Source organism: Schistocerca nitens, chromosome 1 (genome assembly GCF_023898315.1).
Source record: "Schistocerca nitens isolate TAMUIC-IGC-003100 chromosome 1, iqSchNite1.1, whole genome shotgun sequence".
In the NCBI taxonomy this organism is placed as follows: domain Eukaryota; kingdom Metazoa; phylum Arthropoda; class Insecta; order Orthoptera; family Acrididae; genus Schistocerca; species Schistocerca nitens.
This window is the reverse complement of record NC_064614.1, coordinates 930,132,331-930,157,472: the sequence shown is the minus strand read 5'-3', so window position 1 is coordinate 930,157,472 and position 25,142 is coordinate 930,132,331. Positions and strand designations below refer to the sequence as shown.

Below are 25,142 nucleotides of genomic sequence, written 5' to 3'. Positions count from 1 at the left end.
CCTCCCCAAACCATGCAGAAAACCTCCTTGGGAGACGAGTTGGGCAATAGCCCCCAAGGACTCCAACAGTTTGGTAGTTATGTTGAAAGTCTGACCTGTGTCAAACCTGAACGTTATTTATGTCTGTTATCATGCTTTCCCATGTGGTGAAATCTCTACCATTTTTCGTTATAAACATATGAGTCCATCTCTGTTATATATGTACTGTGTTTCATGTCGTCCATCAGATGCCTATGATTATTCCTGTACAATAATGCCTCTGTTTCTTGGAAATTGCCAGGCAGTACATATCCCAGAGGACTGATGATTGTCCATTCAATATGTGATCAAAAACTCTGCACTCCAGATCCCAGAGGCAGGGGGTTCAAATGCCCCTGCCCCCCCCCCCCACCTCCCTTGTAGACGTTTATGCTTACTTCCACATGCTTTTCGTACAGGCATATACACTGACGAGACAGAATGTTATGAGCTCTGCACACAGCGAAACTGAACGACGCATGGTGGCGTCGTGATGACGTGACGCTTTGAGGAAAATCTGTAAACGGAACAGAGACGAATGGGGAATAATTTCTAGTAACGATACAAACTGAAACTGGAGAAATCCACTGACATAAATCACTTTGAGAAAGGGCACGTTGTTACAGCCCAACGCCTGGGAACCATCATTTCGGAAAAGGCGATGCTGATTAGCTGTTCGCGTTCTACTGTCGTCAGCAACTGTCAAAAGTGGTTGAAGGATGGCGAAACCACGAGTAGACGACAAGGTGCTGGGCGTCCGTACCACATTACAGACCTTGGAGGTCGGAGGCCTGCCTGATCCGTAAAGCACGATAGGTGGGGATCTGCAGTAGATACAATGCTGGTGCAGGCGCAAGTGTTTCGGAAGACGCCGTTCAGCGAACATTTCCGAACAAGCGGTCCCGCAACATGCTGACCCAAAGACGTCGTCAGTTGGGATTTCAGTGGGCACAGGAAATGACTGGGCCGTGGATCAATGGAAACATATCGCTTGGACAGTTAATCGCGTTTCTCAGTACACCAGGTCGAAGGTCGTGTGCGGATATGCTGTCATGCAAGCGAACAGCTGCTCAATATGTAAAAAGAGTCACGGACGCAGGCTTGTGGGGCAGTATTGCGCTGCAGTGGACTTTCACCTGGTCTTCCGTGGGACCTGTGGTATTAACTGAAGACACCGTAACAGCTGTGAACTACGTGAATATTATTACGGACCCTGCATGCCTTCATGCCATGGCATCGTCCAGCAGGATAACTGTCCGTGTCACAAGCTCAGAATCGGGCTATAATACTTTCAAGAGTTTGATAGCGATCTCATATGATATGAATCTGAAGGAACACATCTAAGATGCTATCAGGCACCAGCTTCGTGCCCATAAACCATCGGTCCGTAACCGTCTCCAACCTCACTTGCGTATAATATTACGGTATGTTGATAATTACTACTCTGGGACTGTCTAATCATAACTTAGTAAAACACCATTTTTGTGCCGTACGCGTTTCACCCTTATTCTTTGACAGGCGTCTTCAATGACCTGGAACACATACATATTTTAGTTTATACTTTTTAGTTTACATTTAGGACGCCACAGACGTTGTGTTATAAGTTACAAGCAATTCTGACACTTTTTGTTTTCCTGTGATGTAGTAATAATTTGAAGTTTTACTCAAAGATTTCGTAGATGTTGATTTACAAATTACATGCTGTGTTCTTTTTCCTTTGTTTCCAGGCATCTGCAGTTATGTCAATGTTCACACATCACTGTCAACATGATCTAGTGTTTGCATCCCTTTTATACTCTTATTTCTCTGTGTGCAGTTACTTTTATACGCTTCCAAGCACCAAATGTGGCCGTGGTGCTCAAGTGGGTAGTGAAAAACATCAAGATCAAAGACGCATAACAGGAAAAATGAGGTATTACATGAATATGCTAATAGTGGTTCATCAAGGAGATTCAAGGAAAATTACTTAGTTGTAGATGATTAGGACATCCCAAGCAATAGCAACTTTTTTTAATGGCCTTTACAACAAACAAATCTCCTCTGGATAAGTATGCCGTAGCAGTTAATAAAATACAATTTTTGGGCCATGCGCATTTCGCCTTTATTCTTTGTGAGGCATCTTAAGCGGCCTGGAATATGCATATGTATGTGTATATTTTTATAATTTTTAACATTTTAGTCACACGGCGAGGCCCATACAACGGGCTTAAAGTGAATTTTCTACAGCTGGTTTAATAGAAGTGACAAAACCTCATGGTTATGCATCAAGTTTTATGAAGTTGACTTAGGATATGGCCTGTTTTAGGCAAACATTTAAATAATATTTTATGTTCTGAAGAAGACATTATTACTAACGTTGGAACCTAGGTAAACGATAACGTTAACCTGCAACTGTAGGCTGTATATTCTTATATATTTTTATATATGCATGTGTGTGTGACATGCACATACATACACACACAGACAAACAGTTCACAGACACCACAAACACACATTCAGTAGTTCGCAATAATAGTCAATATTTGGCAGTATCATCCAAAAAAGTAATATCAAAACATATGTTCAATTCCTAATGCTGTGAAGTGCAGAAAACGAAATTTCAAATGGTAACTGCCAGAAGAAGCAAAGCTGTTACAAAGGAAGAAGAACACAGCACGTAGATCAATATCCACAAATCTGTGAGTAGAACTAAAAATTATTATTACGTCATAGAAATAGTAAGTGCCAGAGCTTTTTAAAACTATAATACAACGTCCTAAATGTGAACTAAAAAGTATAAACAAAAATATGTACATATTCCAGGCCACTGAAGAAGCCTTACAGAGAATAAACGCGAAATGTGTGACACACAAAATTTTTTTATTCAGCTGTAATTAGATGGTCTCAAAGCAGTAAGTATCAACACATCATAATTGGTCCGTAATAGACGCTAACTGCGAATTGGACCAGAATGCAAAGCCTCCCTCCATCTTATGCAAGAACGAAAACCTTATGTGGAAAATGTTATATCTCATGACGTTAATTATAAATATCACAATTCTTCTGCAACTGGCTTGTCATTATAATGCATAATTGTCACTTAAGAACAATAGTACTCTTACCAGAACTCTACGGTTCTTCAAGAACACTCAAAAAAAGTTCTGTTATGGACTTCATTCAAAATTTTTACAGTTCATTTTTGCAGATTAAATACTTTATGTTCTTTGTTGCATTGCTTTCACTATCCTATAAGCGAACATTGAGTAAAAACATATATAATACTATAATACTTTTGTTTCGGGATGTCTTAAGTGGGAGAAGCGAATGTTTCTATTGGCTTATGAACTTTACTTTGTGAGATAAATGGTTGCAAAAAAATTTTAAACATAAGATTCATTTCATGTGAAACTGTTGGCCATGTTTCTGGGGTCCGTTAATATTATTTATATAAGTGGTTATTGACATTTATTTATACAATAAATCAGTTATTACAAGATTTCCAGGCATCTGCAGTTATGTCAATGTTCACACATCACTGTCAACATGATCTAGTGTTTGCATCCCTTTTATACTCTTATTTCTCTGTGTGCAGTTACTTTTATACGCTTCCAAGCACCAAATGTGGCCGTGGTGGTCAAGTGCGTAGTGAAAAACATCAAGATCAAAGACGCATAACAGGAAAAATGAGGTATTACATGAATATGCTAACAGTGGTTCATCAAGGAGATTCAAGGAAAATTACTTAGTTGTAGATGATTAGGACATCCCAAGCAATAGCAACTTTTTTTAATGGCCTTTACAACAAACAAATCTCCTCTGGATAAGTATGCCGTAGCAGTTAATAGAAACTGACAGTTGCAGCAGAATAAGTGCTTCAGCAGTCACACAGTAGGAACAATATAATTCAGTGAGGAAACTGGAGTAGCTTAAGACTGAAAGAATAAAATAAAAAGAACGGATAAAGCACTAGGCTCTGGCTCTGGAGGCCCCTAGTTCAATCCTGGATCAAGATGGGAATTTTTCTTGTTTCAATCCCTCCAAGGCGGCTCCAGGTCCACTTAGACTGCTGTCCAATGAGTATCGTTCAAATGGCTCTGAGCACTATGGGACTTAAATTCTGAGGTCATCAGTCTCCTAGAACTTAGAACTACTTAAACCTAACCTAAGGACATCACACACATTCATGCCCGAAGCAGGATTCGAACCTGCGACCGTAGCGGTCGCGCGGTTCCAGACTGTAGAGCCTAGAACCGCTCGGCCACCTCGGCCGGCTGGTCAATGAGTAGCAGGGATCTTTACGCGGGGTAAATGCGACTGGGCGATGGAGCATTGTGCTTGCAGTCTCATTGTGCTTGCAGTCTGGCTAATATCCCGTTCACGGGCTTTCGCCACAGACTTTGACTAAACCAAGTGTCAAATACTATCGTGCGATTCTAGCTCAAAACAGTATCATGTAACAAGGTGAAGGATCGAATTGTGACAGTAATCTTGGATTTTCACATTTTCTGCAAAGATTTCACCCGAATGTTTGCATTCTACCAGTACGTAATAGAAATCCTTGCAGTTCTTATTTGCTTCAGCCAAGGAATAGCAGCTATTGTTGTTTATACGACTTGACACGCCACCACACCCTACGCTTGTCTATTGCACTTTTTTTTACGTTTGCCATATTCGTTCCGCTTTTCCCAGTAAAAGTAGCTTTTGATTCAAAATGTCAGAAAATGGCATATCGTTTTATCCATAAGATTACTCGTTTTATCTTTTCTTCAGGTTCTGAATGATTTGAATATCATGGGTTATTTTTATAGTGGATTTCTCTCTACTAACATTACGCCCTTTCAGACCAGATAGCAATGCAACGTGCACTCGCAATTTAGAATAATTACAAAAATGAAGAGCGTTTTCAAAAGAAGACACTCAAGAATCAAAATCAGACATGAGGAAACGAAGCCCAGTTATTCTTCAAAACTAATATCATGTATGCTTTCTACGTGTGCTGCAAAATCGCAGAACTACGAATCATTTAATCTTAATAACCTCATTTTATTGGGATGGAGTATGACAATGGTTGAATTTATATCTCCTGCTGGATATAAATGTTTGTTTTGTTTCAATTACAATTCTTCATAGCACTATGCGTTTTTCGAGCAGTCTCCCAGGATCAATTGCCCCTACATTAATTTCACATTTGTGAGATGGTACTACAGTTACATTTCTTTTAACGTAATTCCAGCTGTGAGCTATTTTCGCTTCTCGAAGACATAGCTCGGAAAAGAAGGGTCAACTGAAGAATGAGAGACAACGCGTCGCGTTTTATCAACAACGTCATATTTTAGTCGTACATATTAGTTGTTTATTTTCGAGCTGTAGATAATAAATCGGATATCTTCTGTAGCAAGGCGTCATAATCATAAATAAAAGTAAATGAATGTGTTATTAAGAGATAGATATTGTGTCTGCTTTTTGTCACTTGTGGGAATTTCTAAATTATTTGTGTACACATTTTGAATTATACCTTTTGTCTGATAATGGGTAATTCCACTTGCTGTTTAATTTGCAGTTGATTCGTATTCTGTACTATGCAGGTCAACTGAAGCATAAGATACAGATTTTAAGTTTGTCGCATTTTTCGCTTTCGCTAGTACTAGTATGTTATATAGGTCAAGTGAAGTAGGGGATACAAATTTTGTGTTTGTTGCCCTTTTTACCTTCGCTAGTACTAGTGCCCTATTCTTCAGTTGACCTATAAAAGTCAACTGAAGTACGGGGTACGAATTTTATGTTTATCGCTCTCTCGCCTTCGCTAGTATTAGTGTCCCATTCTTCAGCTGATAGCAGTATTCCCAAAGGTGAGAAAACCGATATATGTAAAATTTATATCTTGTTCTTCAGTTGACCTATATACGGCAACTGAGGAATAGGATACAACCTTCGTAGTTCAACTGGGGTACAAGATGACAGTGTTGTGTAAGCCGCCTTTTTTTTTGGGAGTGCTAGTATCCTGCCCTTCAGTTGACCTAATAGGACAACTGATTGGTTCAAATGGCTCTGAGCACTATGGGACTTAACATCTCAGGTCATCAGTCCCCTAGAACTTAGAACTACTTAAACCTAACTAACCTAAAGACATCACACACATCCATGCCCGAGACAGGATTCGATACTGCGACCTTAGCGGTCGCGCGGTTCCAGACTGAAGTCCCTAGAACCGCTCGGCCACCATCGGCCGGCTATAGGACAACTGAAGTACGGGATACAAATGTTACGGTTTTCGCTTTTTTCACCTTCGCTAGTGTTAGCATCCTATTCTTCAGATGGTACTAGTACCAGCGAAGATGGAAAAACCGACATACGTAAAATTTGCATCCTACACTTCAGTTGATATTAGGTCAACGTAAGTACGGGATATAGCATATATGTCAAATGACATTTCATTCCAGTGTTACGTATGTCGGTTTTTTTCAGTTGAACAATATAATATGATCAACCGAAGAATATGATACTAGGACTTTCTACTGCGAAAAAGTGATATGTGTAAAAATACCTTCGAAATATGGATATAAGTGATATATGTCTACGATTTGTTTTTTCTGTTCTATATTTCATAGTTTCTCTATGTCTTTCCAATGTATCATCTGTGGTAACTTGTGACGTCATTTTTCAAACTCAACGGGTTGTACCCCATTCTTCAGTGTTTAGTGCAGTCTACCAGTCTCAATTGCCCCCACATTAATTTCACATTAGTGAGATGGTACGACACTTACATTTCTTTATACATAATGTCAGCTGTGAGATATTTTCGATTCTAGAAGACATGGCTCAGAAAAGAAATACATAACGATAAGAGCAATATACATCAGTTGTTTTCGAAAAACAAAATGAGCTTACTGGTTTTTTTTTACTTACACGTTGTGCAGCGAAATTGTCTTCTGTTGTGGCATATGTGGACAAACACATCAACACGAGGCGCAAGTGCAAGCTAAATGTATATGCACGATATTTCAACACGAACACAGATATTTAGCGGGTAAGTCAGTGGGACAAGTGCACCAGATCAAAGATTATTTATATCTCGGAATGCATACAGAGTATGCCGACAGATATAAGTTTATTGTACTTAAAAAAAGGTCGTCCTGAAGCGAAACTCACCATACCTCCGACGAAAGTGTTTTCGTCACTAGATGAGTGCACGGTCGTGCATAAAGGACCCTTAAAGATTAAGAAATACAATAACGAGCTTGTGCCTGTATGACTCAACACTTAAGAAAACAGATGAAAAAAAAGGAAGAGTAGAGATTAACGCCCCGTCAATGGCGAGTTCATTACGGATAGAGCACAAGTTTGGAATGGGAAGGAAATCTGCCGCTCTCTTTCTGACCTACTATTCCGGCATTAGACAAAAGAGTTAGAGATCTATGTTGCTAAATGCCTATACAGGGTGGTCCCCTGATCGTGACCAGGCCAAATATCTCACGAAATAAGCGTCAAACGGAAAAACTACAAAGACGAAACTTGTCAAGCTTGAAGGGGGAAACCAGATGGCGCTATGGTTGGCCCGCTAGATGGCGCTACCATAGGTCAAACGGATTCAACTGCGGTTTTTAAAAATAGGAACCCCCATTTTTTATTACATATTCGTGTAGTACGTAAAGAAATATGAATGTTTTATTTGGACCACTTTTTTCGCTTTGTGAGAGATGGCGCTGTAATAGTCACAAACATATGGCTCACAATTTTAGACGAACAGTTGGTAACAGGTAGGTTTTTCAAATTAAAATACAGAACGTAGGTACGTTTGAACAATTTATTTCGGTTGTTCCAATGTGATACATGTACCTTTGTGAACTTATCATTTCGGAGAACGCATGCTGTTACAGCGTGATTACCTGTAAATACCACATTAATCCAATAAATGCTCAAAATGATGTCCGTCAACCTCAATGCATTTGGCAATACGTGTAACGACATTCCTCTCAACAGCGAGTAGTTCGCCTTCCGTAATGTTCGCACATGCATTGACAATGCGCTGACGCATGTTGTCAGGCATTGTCGGTGGATCACGATAGCAAATATCCTTCAACTTTCCCCACAGAAAGAAATCCGGGGACGTCAGATCCGGTGAACGTGCGGGCCATGGTATATGGTGCTTCGACGACCAATCCACCTGTCATGAAATATGCCATTCAATACCGCTTCAACCGCACGCGAGCTATGTGCCGGACATCCATCATGTTGGAAGTAATCGCCATTCTGTCATGCAGTGAAACATCTTGTAGTAACATCGATAGAACATTACTTAGGAAATCAGCATACATTGGACCATTTAGATTGCCATCGATGAAATGGGGGCCAATTATCCTTCCTCCCATAATGCCGCACCATACGTTAACCCGCCAAGGTTGTTGATGTTCCACTTGTCGCAGCCATCGTGGATTTTCCGTTGCCCAATAGTGCATATTATGCCGGTTTACGTTACCGCTTTTGGTGAATGACGCTTCGTCGCTAAATAGAACGCGTGCAAAAAATCTGTCATCGTCCCGTAATTTCTCTTGTGCCCAGTGGCAGAACTGTACACGACGTTCAAAGTCGTCGTCATGCAATTCCTGGTGCATTGAAATATGGTACGGGTGCAATCGATGTTGATGTGGCATTCTCAACACCGACGCTTTTGAGATTCCCGAGCCTCGCGCAATTGGTCTCCTACTGATGTGCGGATTAGCCGCGACAGCAGCTAAAACTCCTACTTGGGCATCATCATTTGTTGCAGGTCATGGTTGACGTTTCACATGTGGCTGAACACTTCCTGTTTCCTTAAATAACGTAACTATCCGGCGAACGGTCCGGACATGATGTCGTCCAGGATACCGAGCATCATACATAGCACAAACCCCGTTGGTCATTTTGATCACAATAAGCCATACATCAACACGATATCGACCTTTTCCGCAATTGGTAAACGGTCCATTTCAACGCGGGTAATGTATCACGAAGTAAATACCATCCGCACTGGCGGAATATTACGTGATACCACATACTTATACGTTTGTGACTATTACAGCACCATTCATCACAAAGCGAAAAAAGTGGTTCAACTAAAACATTCATATTTCTTTACGTACTACACTAATATGTGATAAAAAATGGGGGTTTTCAAAAAACGCAGTTGATATCCGTTTGACCTATGGCGGCGCCATCTAGCGGGCCAACCATAGCGCCATCTGGTTTCCCCCTTCAAGCTAGACGAGTTTGGTTCTTTGTAGTTTTTTTTGTTTGATGGTTATTTCGTGAGATATTTGGCCTGGTCACTATCAATGGACCACCCTGTATACTATCTGATCAAAAGAATCTGGACATCTGTTAGTGCAAATTAATATGGGCAGTGTCCATCCTTTGCCTCTATGATGGCTTGAGCTCGGCTATGAACACTTTCAACGAGGTGTCTGAATGTATGCTGAAGAATGTTAGTTCATTCGTCGTCAAGAGCCGAAATCACTGGAGGCAGAAATGTTGGACGCTGGGGTTTGAAGCGAAGTTGACGTTCTATCTCATCCCAAAGGCGTTCTATTGGATTCAGTTCGGAAGTCTGGGCAGCCCAGTCCATTTCAGAAATGTTATGCTCCACAAACTATTGCCTCTCTGATGCTGCTTTATGACAGGGTCCATTGTCATGTTGTTAGAATCATTATCTCCGAACTGTTCCTCTACTGTACACTGTACACAATACTGTAAAGTGTGTGTTCATATCCTTCCGCATTTAGCGTTTTGTTAAGAGCAGTAATGGGTCCTCACCCAACCCTGAAAAACAATCCAGTACAGCAGCACAACCTCCTCCTTACTTCACTGTGTGGGGGACTGATGACCTTCGCTGTTTAGTCCCCCTTAAACATCCCAACAACCACCACCACCACCACCACTTCACTATAGGCACTCACACGTTGGCAGATGACGTTCTCCAAGCATTCGTCAAACCCAAACCCTTCCATCCGATTGTCACGGGGTATAGCGTGATTCGTCACTCCAAATCACTCGCTTCCAGTCATGCATTGTTCACTGGCGCCACTCTTCACACAAACCTCACCAAGTGTCGTTTAGCGTTGACTAAGGACATGTGTGTCTTTTGAGGAGATGCTCGACCAATCTTTTTACTTCCCACGCTCAGTCACTGTGCTAGCTGGACTGTTGGTAGCACTTTGGAGCTCACGAGTGATTCCTTCCACTGATTTCATGCGATGTTTTACAACCACGCTCCGCAATGCTCGACGACCCCTGTCGCACGTGAGGTTTACGTGGTATTGGCTTGTCTGTGGTTGTTTCTTCGCATTTCCACGTCAGAATCACGTCACCAACTCGACTTGAGCAGTCTTAGAAGGGTTGAAATGTCTCTGATGGATGTGTTACTCAGATGACATCCAGTGGCTAGTCCACGTTCGAAATCACTGAGCTTTCCTGACGAACCTATTTAGCTGTCACTGCTCCTCCACTGACAGCATATAGTCGCTACCTTCTCTATAATCGTCTGGGGTGTAGTTTCTACCCAGAGGACATTTACTACTATATTCTCTTGCTGCGAATTCTTCTTCCTTTTCTTCTATGTCCATTCTTTTGCCTGCAGGGGTGCGATGTTATTGCTAACGAAATGTATTCTTCTGACAGCTTTGCTATGGTAGCGCTGTGGGCCATTTATAACCGTTTGGTCATCAAGGAGAGCTCCTAGGCTCCGAATGAGTGAGTTCTCGGGCGTTGCAGCAGTCTGATATAATAATGTGGCCATTTTTGAAGGCGTTCCAGGACTTCCGGTTCTTCTGCTGTTTATGTAGATATTTGGCCGAAAGTGCGACGGGGCACGGTAAATTATTCTTAAAGTCTTGTTCTGTAGAGTTAGTAGTCTCTACTGGTACGTCTTCACTGTGGTTCCCCACACTGTAGTTCCGTACTCCATAATTGGTCGGATTATGAGCCATTCGAATGCTTAGGTCAGAGAATTCCCTTATAATATGATAGAAGGCACCCAGTCGTTGATTTGTCTTCTGACGGAACTCAGCTGTTTACCTCTGCCACATTAGTCTTCTGTCCATCACGACTCCCAAATACTTGGCGAATGTTGTCCATGCAATAGGTTAATCAAAAACCTCGAGCTACGGAACCTGTGGTGTCTTTCTTTTGGAAAATACGCAATATCCCCCCCCCCCCCCCTGAACCCACGTCTCCTCGTTTTACACTGGTGGGTTCGCCTCTCGCGACATCTAGTTGTGAATTCCGCATTACATATGGGTGTATGGATACGTTTGACCAGTGCACCTTTAGTCTGATATAATGAGACCGAGAGCAGTAGCAAAATGGTTAGCACAGTGCACTCGCATTCGGGAATTCGCAAGAAAAGAAATTCAAAATCCATATCGGTCATACGGATCCAGGTTCTAAGACGCTTCCCCAGTTCGTAAATGCCGAGACCGAGATGATTCCTTTAGGAAGGACATAGCCGATTTCCGTCCCTGAACTTTCCCAGCCCGTCTCCAGAGATCTTGTCGACGACGGGACGTTAAACCTTACTCATCCCTGCTAAAGTGAAGGGGTTATGTTCCAGTACGTGGTAAAGTTTAAGAATATGAACAGTGTTTCTAGTAGAGCTGACAGTTCGCAAATCCTTCTTTGGAACAGAGGCGACTCCATATTTTTTGGAGTACACAAGCATCTTCGGATTTCCCAGTGGACACACAGAGAACATCACCACTGGAAAAATGATGGTAGCTATTCTAGCCATACATACTAATGAAGGCTTTTATAAGTGAGTCATTGTCATCATAGCTTGCAGTCCGGTCGTTTTCACGTAGTGTGGAACTTGGCGACGTACCTCGTTCTATGTTGACAACAGTGATCGATGCGAGAGTGAGAGGATCTACTCCTTAGTTAAGCAAAGATTATATCACAACGTTACATGATTCTATGTGGTTTTAGTAGAAAGCTTGTTGCTGAAAGAGGCGAATACAAATTCTGGTCCGTAACGCAGATAATAGCGGAAACGGCACGACATAAATTTAATTTTACGTGACAAAATATTAGGTTGGTGCATAAGTTCGTAGAGCTTTAGTTTTGTATGTTGGAATTCCGGTTGCTATGGGTTTATTTATCGATTGTCATTTTGTTTGTAGTTCACTGTTGCTATTTCAGTTTACATATTGTCATTTTGTCATTTGGAGATAATGAGTGGAGCTGTGAAGGCTATAAAATCGAGTGCCAAGTGCAGACAGATATCAGAACATTTTCGACATATTCTTCTGTTTGAGTTCGATAGACGGATGACAGCAGCAGAGGAAGCCAGAAACATTTTCGCTGTGTATGGAGATAATGCTATTGGACAGAACATGGTAAGAAAATTGTTTTCTCGTTTCACGGACAATGGTTTCGACATTAGTGACTCTCCACGTTCACGAAGATCTTTGTGGTTTGATGAAGATCGTTTAAACCATTAATCTACAATGATCCAAGTCAGCGTACTCGAGGAATGGCAAATGTGATGAGCTGTAATCATTCAAACATCGTGCGACAGTGGCATGCAATGGGTAAGTTTCAGAAATCAAAAGTGTGGGTACTGCATGCTCTAAGCCAAAATCACACAAATTAGCGGGTAGCCGGCCATATGTGTATACCCGCTTGCCCGTCATCAATTTGCTCGTGAATAACACCGACCATTCCTATCGTGTATCGTTATTGGTGACGAGAAATGGTATCTTTATGCTAACATAAGGAAAAGACAGGAACGGTTGAGCCCAAACAAAGCAGCAACTCCCCATATGAAGACCTGCGTGCATCCAGAAAGGATAATGTTATGCATCTGGTGGAACAGCGACGGTTTGGTGTACTACGAATTTCTTCCCCGATATGTAAACATCACTGCTGACATTTATTGTCAACATCTGAGATGTCTTGCAGACTCAGTCCAAGAACAATGACCAGGAAGAGTGCGTGAAGTGATGCTATTCCACGATAATACCCGCCCGCATTCTGCTAGACTGATCAAAAACAATAAACAGGAAGTGGGTTGGGAAGGCATTCCGCAACAGCCTTATTCACCTGGTCTTGTGCCCTTAAATTTAATGAAATTTTACGTAGCCACCCAGATTTTATTACCGCCTACACGGATGTTTTCGGCTGTTCTGTCGTGTTCCCCGACACTATCCTCAGAATAGGGCTCCCTGAGCAGTTTTCAGTTTATTACGCGGAATTGTTTGCTATCCTGAAGCAAAGGAGCAGATGAGACGGCACCGTGACAAAAAATTTATCATATGCTCTGATTCTCAAAGTGCCCTTCTCGCTGTTGGACAGATGTACCCAGCAGATCGGATGGTGCAACAAGTGCAGGACACTCTCCTTCTCTTGCACAGGCAAAACAAGGAAATCATTTTTTGCTGGGTTCCAGGGCACATAGGCATCCAGGGAAACGGACTCGCTGATGCTGCTGTTGCGAAGGCTTGCTCCCTTCCTCCTCCTGCCAGCTGTTTAGTCCCTCTGCGGGCTGTCATTTCATTTGTGACCAGGAAGGCCATGTGCTGGTGGGAGTCACAGTGGCTGGATATGAGGAACAATAAACTGCGTTCCATCAAGACTTCAGTGCGACCACGGATCACCTCCTTCCGCATGCGACGGTGTGAAGAAGTAGCCCTTACTCGGCTTAGAGTGGGACATTGTCCATTGACACACGGCTTCCTCTTACGTCGCGAGGAGCCTCCAGTATGTCAGAAATGCGGTACACAGCTGTCAGTACGACATTTTTTAAGTCAGTGCATTTTATATCACGACCTGAGGATTGAACTGGGTCTCTCACTGGATCTTCCCTCTATTTTAACTGATAACGAGGCGAGTGTTGTTCGTGTCTTAAAATTTTGTGTGGTGTCCGGAATTCTTCCCAAAATACTGGGTGTGAGATGTTAATGTGTCACAGAGTGTCTGGGTCACATATTATTTCTAAGTGGTCATCCAGCCACAGTTATTTATCTCTTTTTTAGCACCATCCTTACAAGTATTTTCTCCATGATTTCGTTTAGTTACCCCGCTGTCTCTGGCTGGGGTTTTATAACAGGCTTTTCTGAACCTCACCTTCCTGGTGTTGCTTTACGTTTCCTGTGGTGGGATCAAACGTAGTTTTCCAGTTTATTGATCTCCTTCCACAGATTATGAAAATCTTCTTCAGTATAACATTAATGCAAGGGCGCTGATGACCTAGCTGTTTAGAGCCCACCACCATAAATCATCATCATCATCATCATCATCATCAGATTTTCACCTTTTCGCTCTCTATCGAACAATCTCCAACGTTCCTTTCCGCATGAAAATGCGCTCCGAACATCTCGGCGAAATCTCGCCACAAAAACCACGTGATTCCTACAGTAGCGAAGTCGAAAAGTTACCCCAACCTTGGCAGACTATTGTAGATAGTAAAGTAGAATCCATTAACGATGTCTAAAGTGTCCGTTATGTGTATCTGTTTTGTTTATTAATCTTACGGAAAAACTCTAGGAACTTATGAACCAACCCAACAACATGATCTTTCATACGTGGAAAAAATTCGTATACGGCAGGACGTGAACAACCTTCATAGTTAACAATATTTTGAACTTGGCTGCACTTCATCTACGGTTACACAATACGAGATGAATAAGACGGCAAATCAGTTGCAATACGTGGTGGGATTCAGTTATCCTTAACCATAGTTTAAGCGGATTTAAACCCGTCTTCTTCAGAAGAAAATGAAATGATCGTATGGCATTGCTGCCGGGGAGGCCCCATCCGGGGAAGTTCGGCCGCCGAGTGAGTCTTATTTCAGTCGACGCCACACTGGGCGACTCGGGTGATGGTTTCTTCAGAAGGACAACAAACAAGCTTAACATTAGCAAACAGTCAGTTAGTAACACTATGTAACATCTCCACATAAAATGTGTCGGTCACGATCTGTACATCCATTTGTAAAAGCTAAGTCTCCTAAATCCGAAACATCACCAAAATCACCCACGTAAAATGCCGGACCATGTTGAGAGCTACATTGGAGAGAAAAGACGATTCTGTAACACCACGTACTTTTCATTACACGTCGCGCTATGTTTCAAAAAGCGCAGACATGTACGTACATGTTAAAAAATTGATTCTTCTGTGTGGGATTTTTAGGTCTATCATTAAAATTCGGACCTACTAGTTCTCTGAGAGTGCCTGGAAAGTGGTTTGTACCTTCTGGATACCGAATATCAGCAGCGTGTACCACACTATCTCCCAAGCGCATGGACGTCCGCAAAAAATTTTCCAAGAGGGGACCAGATTGAAAACTTGTCATTTTTGATATAATTTATTCGGCGCCTTTGAAACTGTGTCGCGTTCCAAGAACACAGTATGGCGAGAAGTACACAAAAACTTGTTTCCCAAACGATTGATAGTTATCTACTTAGTTATTTTAAGGTAGATTACTTTCGTGCCAAAATTGTAAGCAAATTTCAATAGTACGTGCAATGTACATAATTTTATGTTATTAATATGAATATTGGTACAACTTTCGATTCAATCATTTGAAATTATATTCACATATGGTTAAGTCCAGGGAATACAATGCGTCATGAAATAAAGCTAGAAAATAGCCTTAAAAATATTTTATTCGTACCCCATAATGTTAGGCTGAACCTAAAAATTAAAATTGTGAAATAGGATAAAAAAGGATGATTGAGAAGATCCTTGCGCAGAGAATTACATTTTCTTTTTTCCACTGATGTGTTTGAGATTAAGTATAGATGTAAAACATGTACAATGAAGCATGACTATACTTCCGAGTGTACTACAACAGGCCGGTCGTGTAAAACTGAATGCAGAATCAGCAAATGACGCATTAATACCCTTCGAAGTGGAGAAACAAGGAATAAACTTTTAAAAAATCTGATCCAACTTTGAAGCGATCTGTAACACTTTGTTTACTTATAAAACTTCACATCTGTATTTTAGTGTCGTCTGGAATAACTGAAGTGAATAAAGTGTGTTTTGAAAGCTAAATTTTTTGGGCTGGTTAAGTAAGTGTAGCCTAGGGCCAATACACAACCTGATAGATGTGGGGAACCTCCGAAAACAGCCTTAAATTTGCCAGTACTGAGAACTTTCAGCAGCCTACGACAGCACTAAGGTAATCCTCGTCTGTCCATTTTGTTACGTTGTTGCGCAGTGTACCAGCTGGAATGAAGAACTCGTAGCTCTGTGACTGCATGTGACGCTGTGTTGGAAAAAATTTGAAAATTTGTGCGAAGATCTCATGGCACCAAACTGTTGAGGTCATCGGTCCCCAAGCTTAACCACTACGTTACCGAAATTAAACTAACTTACGCTAAGGACAACACGTATACCCATGACCGAGGGAGGACTCGAACCTCCGGCGGGGGAGCCGCGCGAACCGTGAAAAGACGCCTAAGACCACGCGGTGCTAAATTGCACCCATATGCTTTGAGTAGGTCACTGTCCTTCGTTGGTTTTGTTATGATACTTCAATACAGGAAGAGTGTAGCGCCTATATAAAGATGCCTACTCATTTGAATCTAAGGAAGTTGTATCCGATGTGTCCAGAAGAGTGTGGTTAAAAATTGTAATAAAGCGGGACGTCGCTGTGTAAATGTTACTCAAGGGAAAGGAAAATTATGATCTATGAAGAAAATTATGATCTATGAAGAAAGTTGTGTTACTTCAACCAGTTATATTAGAAGTTATATTTGTATATTTCTGAATGTTTTGAAAGTTATACAGTCTTTACCATAACGCTCTATATTGATGGAGGCATTTCTGGTTGAATTACTAGATGTAAACTTGGTGCGTTTTCCCCCTAATACTGCCCCCTAATACTGGCAGATAGAAGGTGATGAGAATATCGAACATTAAATAACCATAATTGTTATCCGACTTACTTGCTTTTTATGTGAACATTTATCCAACATAGGTATTGGACTAGTGCTGTTAAATTTTACAATGCCGGTACATCCTCTCTGCGTCTTGTTAACAATATGGTAGAAGATCTTTTGAAATGCACCCTGAGTCAACAATTTGTGTACGAGATTGTCTAACGAAATCTACAAAAAATTTTGTAGTAGTTGTTTGCACCTATACGTAGTGTGCATGCTACACTACACTACACTAGGCTACATTTTACAGCAACCTTGATAAATTTCTATAAAACACAGCTAAGTTACATAAATGAGAAATATAAGAGCCAGGTAAATTAACTGTTAATGATTTTTTTCTAAATATTTAGTCTTTATAGCGCTCCATACCTCTGAGATCATCCACACAAAGGGACCGACGATGTTTATGGCACAACACCGTGTTGCTCACTTGTCGGATACTGACAAGAACGGCGTCGTTTCCACCTCAGTGGTGCGGCAGGTTCGAGAATAGCTTATCAGCGCTGCTTATTTTTATCGTGTGTTTTCACTGATTGCATAATGTACGTGACAAAAACAAGGGTGTTTGGGAACACAAGCTATAGTGAAACAAGCTGAGACGTTTCACTAAAACTATTTCTCAGCTACCCATGGGCAGTAGCTACATTTAAAAAACAAAAATTAGTGTTGCGATTCGAGTATTTAATTCGCACAATGACGCCGGCTTTTCAGAGTGCAGCCTTGGAACAGCCAAGCCTCCTATTCATTACATCAAGGTCAAGTTCATTGCGATAAGTGTTCCCACTGCGGTGCATTTCAGAACTATCAATCACCGCAAACTACACACATTGCCTTCCTATACGATTCAGCACTGTTGAAATTCACACAGATTATTCATTTGAACAATGCTAGTTTTGCTATAATACTATGACAATAAAGAAAAAGAGCATACCGTTTTTCTTTGGTTGGGAGCGTGTCTGTTGTGATTCGCAGCTCCTATAGGTTACCGTGACGTCACCCGGCAGCACTGAACTGTTGTCAAGTGTCTCACACACTGTGGTAATGTTCCTATCAGCGTGCTTCCCGACTGGAGAAGCTGATGTTGTGCCTGTTGAAAGTCCACTCCTACACGGTCACATGGGAGCCGTTGCTGCCAACATTCTCTCACACGGAGAAGACGAGCGCGAATTTCTCTATGTATTTAACTGGAAGAAGACGTTAACTGAAATGGGCACAACATTCTCTCACACGGAGAAGACGAGCGCGAATTTCTCTATTTATTTAATTGAAAGAAGACGTTAACTGAAATGAGCCTACGAAAAGGTTATGTTGAATTGCTATGTTTTCTTAGTTTTATTGGACGTTGAACAGATTTTATAACATCTTATGTTTAAAATTATATATCCAGCTTGTTCATTCTCATATAATGCAGTGGTAATAAGGTGTAATCAAACAGAACAGAAAGTAAAATAAGCCAGAGCAATGTAAAAGGGAATATTGTTTTCGCCACCGCGTATGCTTCCTGTTGAGAAATACCGTACTATATGCTAATTTGCGCTCTTTATTTTTTATCTTCCTCGGGAAAATGGTTCAAATGGCTCTGAGCACTATGGGACTTACCAGCTATGGTCTTCAGTCCCCTAGAACTTAGAACTACTTAAACCTAACTAACCTAAGGACATCACACAACACCCAGCCATCACGAGGCAGAGAAAATCCCTGACCCCGCCGGGAATCGAACCCGGGAACCCGGGTACGGCCAAGTGTAATAATCACAAATTGAAGGCAGGATGTAAATGGACGTAAAACTGCCCCAGCTTTAAATTTCGATTCTTTGTAATTTATTGTTTTTGGAAACCGTGAGTTTTACTTTACGGTGTAAAGGCAGCTTATTATTGAGCCATTTACGTGCCATAGCGCGTCAAGAACAACAAACAGATCTTTGAGTTCTGATATCAGGCAAACCCATTGCTATCTGATGTTTTCCCAGCGTATATCTAATTTGTCGAGTTATAGAGTATCTGGCCATGATATTTCGGCAAACATGCTCATGCCGCCTTGAGGTAGTTCCTAATGACTGCTGGAACAATTGAAAAATCGGGAAAAAAGGTGAGACGTTGTACAGAACGACTGCGAATAATGCAAAGCAAAGAAGTTGGAGGGTGGGCTTCCAATTACAAGTCACAAACTGTAACAAACCATTTGCTTATATATCACCAGTTAGCAGTTCAAAGAAATTAGGGGAATTATAAATTCACAAACAGGGCGACCTTACTTAACTAGGGGTCGCTGTTGATGATCTGCTCCTTGACTTGTGAAAGGCGCGTCTCCTATCGAACAAAATTCAGGCTTACGGAATATCTTACTTTTCGTTTTGACTGAGGACTTCCAACTAAAGAAAACTGAGCTGTGAATGTAATTTCGGACATACTCCAATGGAATCTAATGTAGATATGGTTGTTAACTGTGTAGATACTTGGCAGGATGTAAATGCAAGTTTCTGCTTCCCATCACTTTCCCTACAGCAGGTAAAAACGATCTCATTTGCTAATCTTCTGCTCCCTATACTGTGGAGACATCAGACTGCATTACCTACAGCGGAGGCTTGTTTTGCTGAGATAAATGACTTGGTTTGTAGGTAGGCTGTTTAGGTTTTTTTATTGGTAACGCCACCTCTGTATGAAAATCACTGGCTGTGCTGTGTGCAGTCTGTGGCTGCTTTGCATTGTTGTAATACTCGCCATTGTAGTGCTGGGCAGCTGGCTGTGAACAGCGCGTAGCGTTGCGCAGTGGGAGGTGAGCCGCCGGCGGTGATGGATGTGGGGAGAGAGATGGCGGAGTTTTGAAATTTGTCATGAACTGCTATATTTATAAATGATGATATCAAGGTAAATACAATGTTTGTTCTCTATTAATATCTTTCATTTGCTAACTATCTCTATCAGTAGTTAGTGCCTTCCATAGTTTGAATCTTTTATTTAGCTGGCAGTAGTGGCGCTCGCTGTATTGCAATAGTGGGAGTAACCAAGATTTTTGTGAGGTAAGTGATTTGTGAAAGGTATAGTTTAATGTTAGTCAGGGCCCATTCTTTTGTAGGGATTATTGAAAGTCAGATTGCGTTGCGCTAAAAAAAAATATTGTGTGTCAGTTTAAGCACAGTCCTGTAAAATTGTTCAAAAGGGGACGTTGTATATGTCGACCCTTAGCCTAGGATACCTCACTGGAATCTTCTGATTTTTTCTTGTAGTTTGTGTAATTAGTGTAGCTTTTGTTTATTGCTAGCGCGTAATTGTAGAGAAAATCTCCTTTGTAGTTGCAGTCTTTCATTGTTGTGCAGTAAAACAGTTGTGGCATGCATGTAGATTTGCACCAAGTATTTCGCAGCTGCAATTAACTAGATATTATTTTCAGTGTTATGTTAATGTGTTTTCTTATTTTTGCTCTTCAAATTGTGTTTTTCTGTGTTGTAGTGTGAAATACTGTGACGATAATGGCGTGTGAAAAACGTAATACTAGGCTCCAAAGTAAACTGCGAAATGACAGTGAAAACGAAAGCAGTGTGTTAGCGCCACCGAGTAATGAATTAACTGATGTTCAAAGTAATAATTTGGTAATTGTGCATAGGGAAATGGAGCGGGCGGCAAACAATGGCGTTGACAGTGAAACAATTAGTGAGCAGGGAAGCATTATCGATCGGTCGGTCGGCAACAGCTCGCCTCAGGAATCCGAAATGACAGGACACAATTTCGCAAATACTGTAGATTCAGGTTCTGGGTCATCACCGTTTTCTCAAATGAGTCAAGACACATTTTCTGCTTGTCAAAATGTGAATGTTGCCGGTGAAAATGCACTGCCAAAAAGCATAGAGAAACAGATTCCAGACACTAATACATTATTATTGCAATTAATGCAACAAATGGAACAAAATCAGAGACAAATGGGACAAAATCTCAAAAAGTTAGACACAATGGAACAAAATCAGAGACAAACACAGCAACAGTTAGACACAATGGAACAAAATCAGAGACAAACACAGCAACAGTTAGACACAATGGAACAAAATCAGAGACAAACACAGCAAAAGCTTCAAAAGTTAGACTCATTGGAACAAACTCTTGAACAAACACGTGAAGATTTAACTACTGAGTTACATAACATTGAATCGAAATGTCAAAAAGTCTGTAATGACGTAAAAACACAAATTTGTGAGCATTTCCAACCTATTTTTTCGCGGCATGAAAATGCACTACACAATCACGAAGCAGCCATAAAAGAACTGCAAACTACTGTTCACGAAAATCATGAGACCTTGCAAGCTAAATTTGACTCAGTTGCATCTACCGATTCGGTTACGCAACTTGCAAAAACTCAGGAAAACTTAAAGGACACAGTAGATACTCTGAAACTTGGTTCAGAAAAACACACTGAGGAAATGTGTTCACTATCGGAGAAAGTAGCCGAACTTTCGGATCAGTTCACTAACTTATCTACGAAGGTAGATGATAATCTGAATGACACAAAACCGGTAGTCTTTAATGACACAGAAGAGAGCGAACAAATTAGGAAACTGAAACAAAATCTGAATCAAATTAATACGCAACACCAAAGAGAAATCCGCGAAGTACAAGATCAGCTGACACAGGTAATACAAGAATTACGTATTTCAGAGGACACTCGCGCCCCAACACGGGAAGAGGGACTTAGAAATACGGAAAAGACGCAAAATAATAACACAGGGCATTCCGGAAGTTATGAAAGAAATTGGCAATGTGCACCGAATTTTGAGATGGAACGGCCGACACGACCTAACAATGACCGATATGCGACTCGCCGACATGATGATTTTGACTATAAGCTGTTCATTACTACACGTAAATTCAAAACGTTTAAGAATTCTGCCAACGACATTCATCCACAAGCGTGGCTCCATCAATTATCTCATTGTTTTCCTCCCAACTGGTCATTAGAACACAGATTAGAATTTATGTGTGGCTACTTAGAGAATGAACCAGCTGTAAGAATGTGATCGGTCATTCATGATTGCCACAGTGAAGGAGAATTTTACCATGCCTTCCTCTCAGCATATTGGTCTCAAGCCACACAAGACTGAGTAAAACATAGCATCATAATGATGAAACGTTTCGAACAATCTGAATTTTCCAGTATTATGAAATATTTTGAAGACATGTTGCATAAGAATCAGTATCTTTCAAACCCATACAGCCCCTCAGAACTCATCCGAATTTGCTTAATCAAACTGCCTGAACATTTACGACATATTATTTTGGCAGGACGTTGCAAAGACGACATTGAAGCTTTTCAGGGACTGTTACAAGAACTGGAAATTGACACTGACAATCGCGGAACGCGAGAACAGGAACACAACAATTACAGGTCACATCTGTCACAATTCCGCGATGACAGAAATAATACACGACAAGGCTATTCTTATAACGTAAATCGTGACCAAAACAGACACCACCCGTATGACAACCGTTGGCAGAGCAGTAATAATTACAGGGAAAGATCATCTCTCCGCGGTAATGACTATTACAGAGACAATCAGAGAAACAGACAATATGGGAACCAAAATAATTATTATTACGGGAGACAGAATAACTTTAGACGCAACGGTCCAGCGCGCAGTTACGATTCAGGGAGAAATTCTCCATCACTTAACCGACAAGAAAGAAACTACAGGAACTACCAACATGACGACAGACGATGTGATCGTAACGACAGACCTGAATTACATCAGAACTGGCGAGCTTCAAACAGAGCAGGGCCCTCTCGTCACGGTGAATTTGTAGAAGTTAGGTCTCCAAATCCCAATAACGGCGCGCGTCAACAAAGAGACAGACAATGACTCCCACAGCAGGCAGCTGCGTGCGCCAGCTGTCTCAGAGAAAAATAACATAGACGCTAACCTTGAGAAAAATTCCAGTACTCTTTACCGACGTATACCACATGATAATTGCATTGTTCAAACTCTGAGTACTATGAAGAGTAAAGGATTGCACCACCCTTCACATGTAAAACCGTTTATTGAAATATAATCTGCTTTTTAACTTAGTCTTTGCTATAAAATTTTTCACTTTACATTACTAGTATGCTTTGCTAGACTTAGAAACTGTTACCATGCAACAATGTTTAAAGTTAAATATCCAATCAAGAACCAAGAGAACTTATTTAAACAGAAATTACGAATGCATTGTTATTGTGAACAGACGACACAGTGTTATTGTGTGTGTGCATTCTTGCTTGTTTGTTGCACGATTACGTAACGACTATAAGGCTCACATACTTAGAACATTTACCAGTACTGTTAATGAGATTTTAATGCAACATTTTGGTTTATTTGAAAATACATTCTGAAATTAAAGTACTTTCTGTGAGATACCAGAGGACACAGTGGTTAGTTCATGTGACAGCTACACGATGTTATCACGACGCTACTAATGAGTGACAATTTACAATGTTGCTTTTGCGGTGTTTCTGTTTTATGTCTGCACAGTTTTATGTATTATTCTGGAAAGAAAAACATGTTTTAGTAGTAACTTTTGTGGTATAGCAACAATGAGACAGCCTTTTTCGTGGCACAACAATACGTTAGAGTACAGTACTTTCGTCATCACAACAATAAGCGTAATAACTAAGATATCTATACACAAAGCATTTCACTTTTGTTTATCATGAGGTAAGTACATTGACTTCTGCAGAACTTAGCTTTCGGAGGACGATAACTACGAGACTTCCACAGAGATTATCTTACAACTAGACGCACAGTTTAGCGCTACAGTACACACATTTGAGTGATTAATTTGGTACTTAAAACATTTATTTTTAAAGATATTTGAAGTACAATGATACGAAGTTTTTCCGTGATACATTTCATTCCATTGCAATAATCTGTAACACCTGAGGGTATAATTACATTAATCCTCAGGGGGGTACACGCCTACTTTGTGTACCATGTGTTTGGCAAGCACAAGGAGCCCTAGCTAATATGGTATTTGCTTATACAACTTTACACATCGGTACCATATTTCTCTAACACAGAATTACACAGCTATCTGATTATTTGACGGAGATAAACATTTATTTTACTACATCTGTGACAGACGTTTATGTAATTACACCGTTGGATAACTTCACACTTACGAAATTGTATGTTGTTTGTACTTTGTGAACTGTTCATATTTTTTCAGAACCATTGTGATACTATGAGAGCTTTGAATGATGTATTTGGTATGGGATCATGATTTTTAAAGTACATTTGAGGTAGATGACACTATTGAAATGAGGAGAGAATTTTTTTTTTGGTTTCTTAATTATTGCAGAAAGCTACGACGTTTTCAAGATTTGACTGAGGTGTTATGATGTTATTATTACGACGACGATGTGTATTATGCTATTGAGGTATGTTTATGATCAATAAGCTGATGCTATATAAGGAATGTGATTACGTGTTTATATGTATATGAATAATGAATAGAAGTTAGGGACTATGGTTTGTGAAGAAGGTTGTTGGAAACCAAGAATCGTACTTTAAGAGTTATGAAATGTGTGTATATGCGTGAATGTATCACAATGCTGGCGAACATTTTTTGGACGCTGTTATATTTATAGGATTTTGTTTCCACAGATTTGTAACCCAAATTCTTGACCTGTGAAATATTTTTATATGAGACTGTCATTGTAGCGGAAACTGGTGTCGTAAATATTTCGGTAAGAAAGTTCAGTGACCACCTGCACGTAATGCGTCGTGGGCACCCAGCTGAGTGGCCAGGTGTGCCAGACGCCTGGAGAAAAAGCCATTATTGCGAGCCCTTTTCAGCGGCACAGGTAGAAAAGAAAAAGTAGGCCATTAACCTCGCTCCTGACAGTCCTTTGTAGAAAGCATCGCAAAAACGACACGGTCAAACTTGAAAACATATGATTACACTGTGGAGCTCTTAATTTACGATATTTACTGAAATGCCTAATGAAATGACGAGAAATATTTTACATCTGCACACCTGATTATGACAAGCATCTTTCTACGAGAATTGAGAGAATTTCTACTAACTTATGAAATGTCACATGACTATTGAATGATATTTTTATGCTTCGCTTTTCATAGTTGCTAATTTCATTTGATATCTAGTTTCGAGCTGTGTTGCAGCATTGCTTTTATAAAATAAAATGCGTTTGCTAATGTGAACACTTTCTGTCAACAGATCTATTAAATAATAATTTTGTAATCCACAT

The 25,142-nt window shown here is 40.6% G+C and overlaps 1 protein-coding gene across 2 annotated transcripts in view; it reads right to left on the bottom strand.

Annotated features, from left to right (window-relative positions):
- LOC126193408 (luciferin 4-monooxygenase) overlaps positions 1–18,025 on the bottom strand; it is a 226,275-nt gene extending 208,250 nt beyond the window's left edge. The window contains exon 1 of one of the 2 annotated variants that reach the window (XM_049932684.1): positions 17,845–18,025. The gene's annotated coding sequence lies outside the window, so the exon portion shown is untranslated. Of the gene's footprint in view, positions 1–17,282; positions 17,430–17,844 lie in introns of those variants that run through there. The other variant, XM_049932685.1, reaches the window with a different exon arrangement.
- Positions 18,026–25,142: the final 7,117 nt, after the last annotated feature.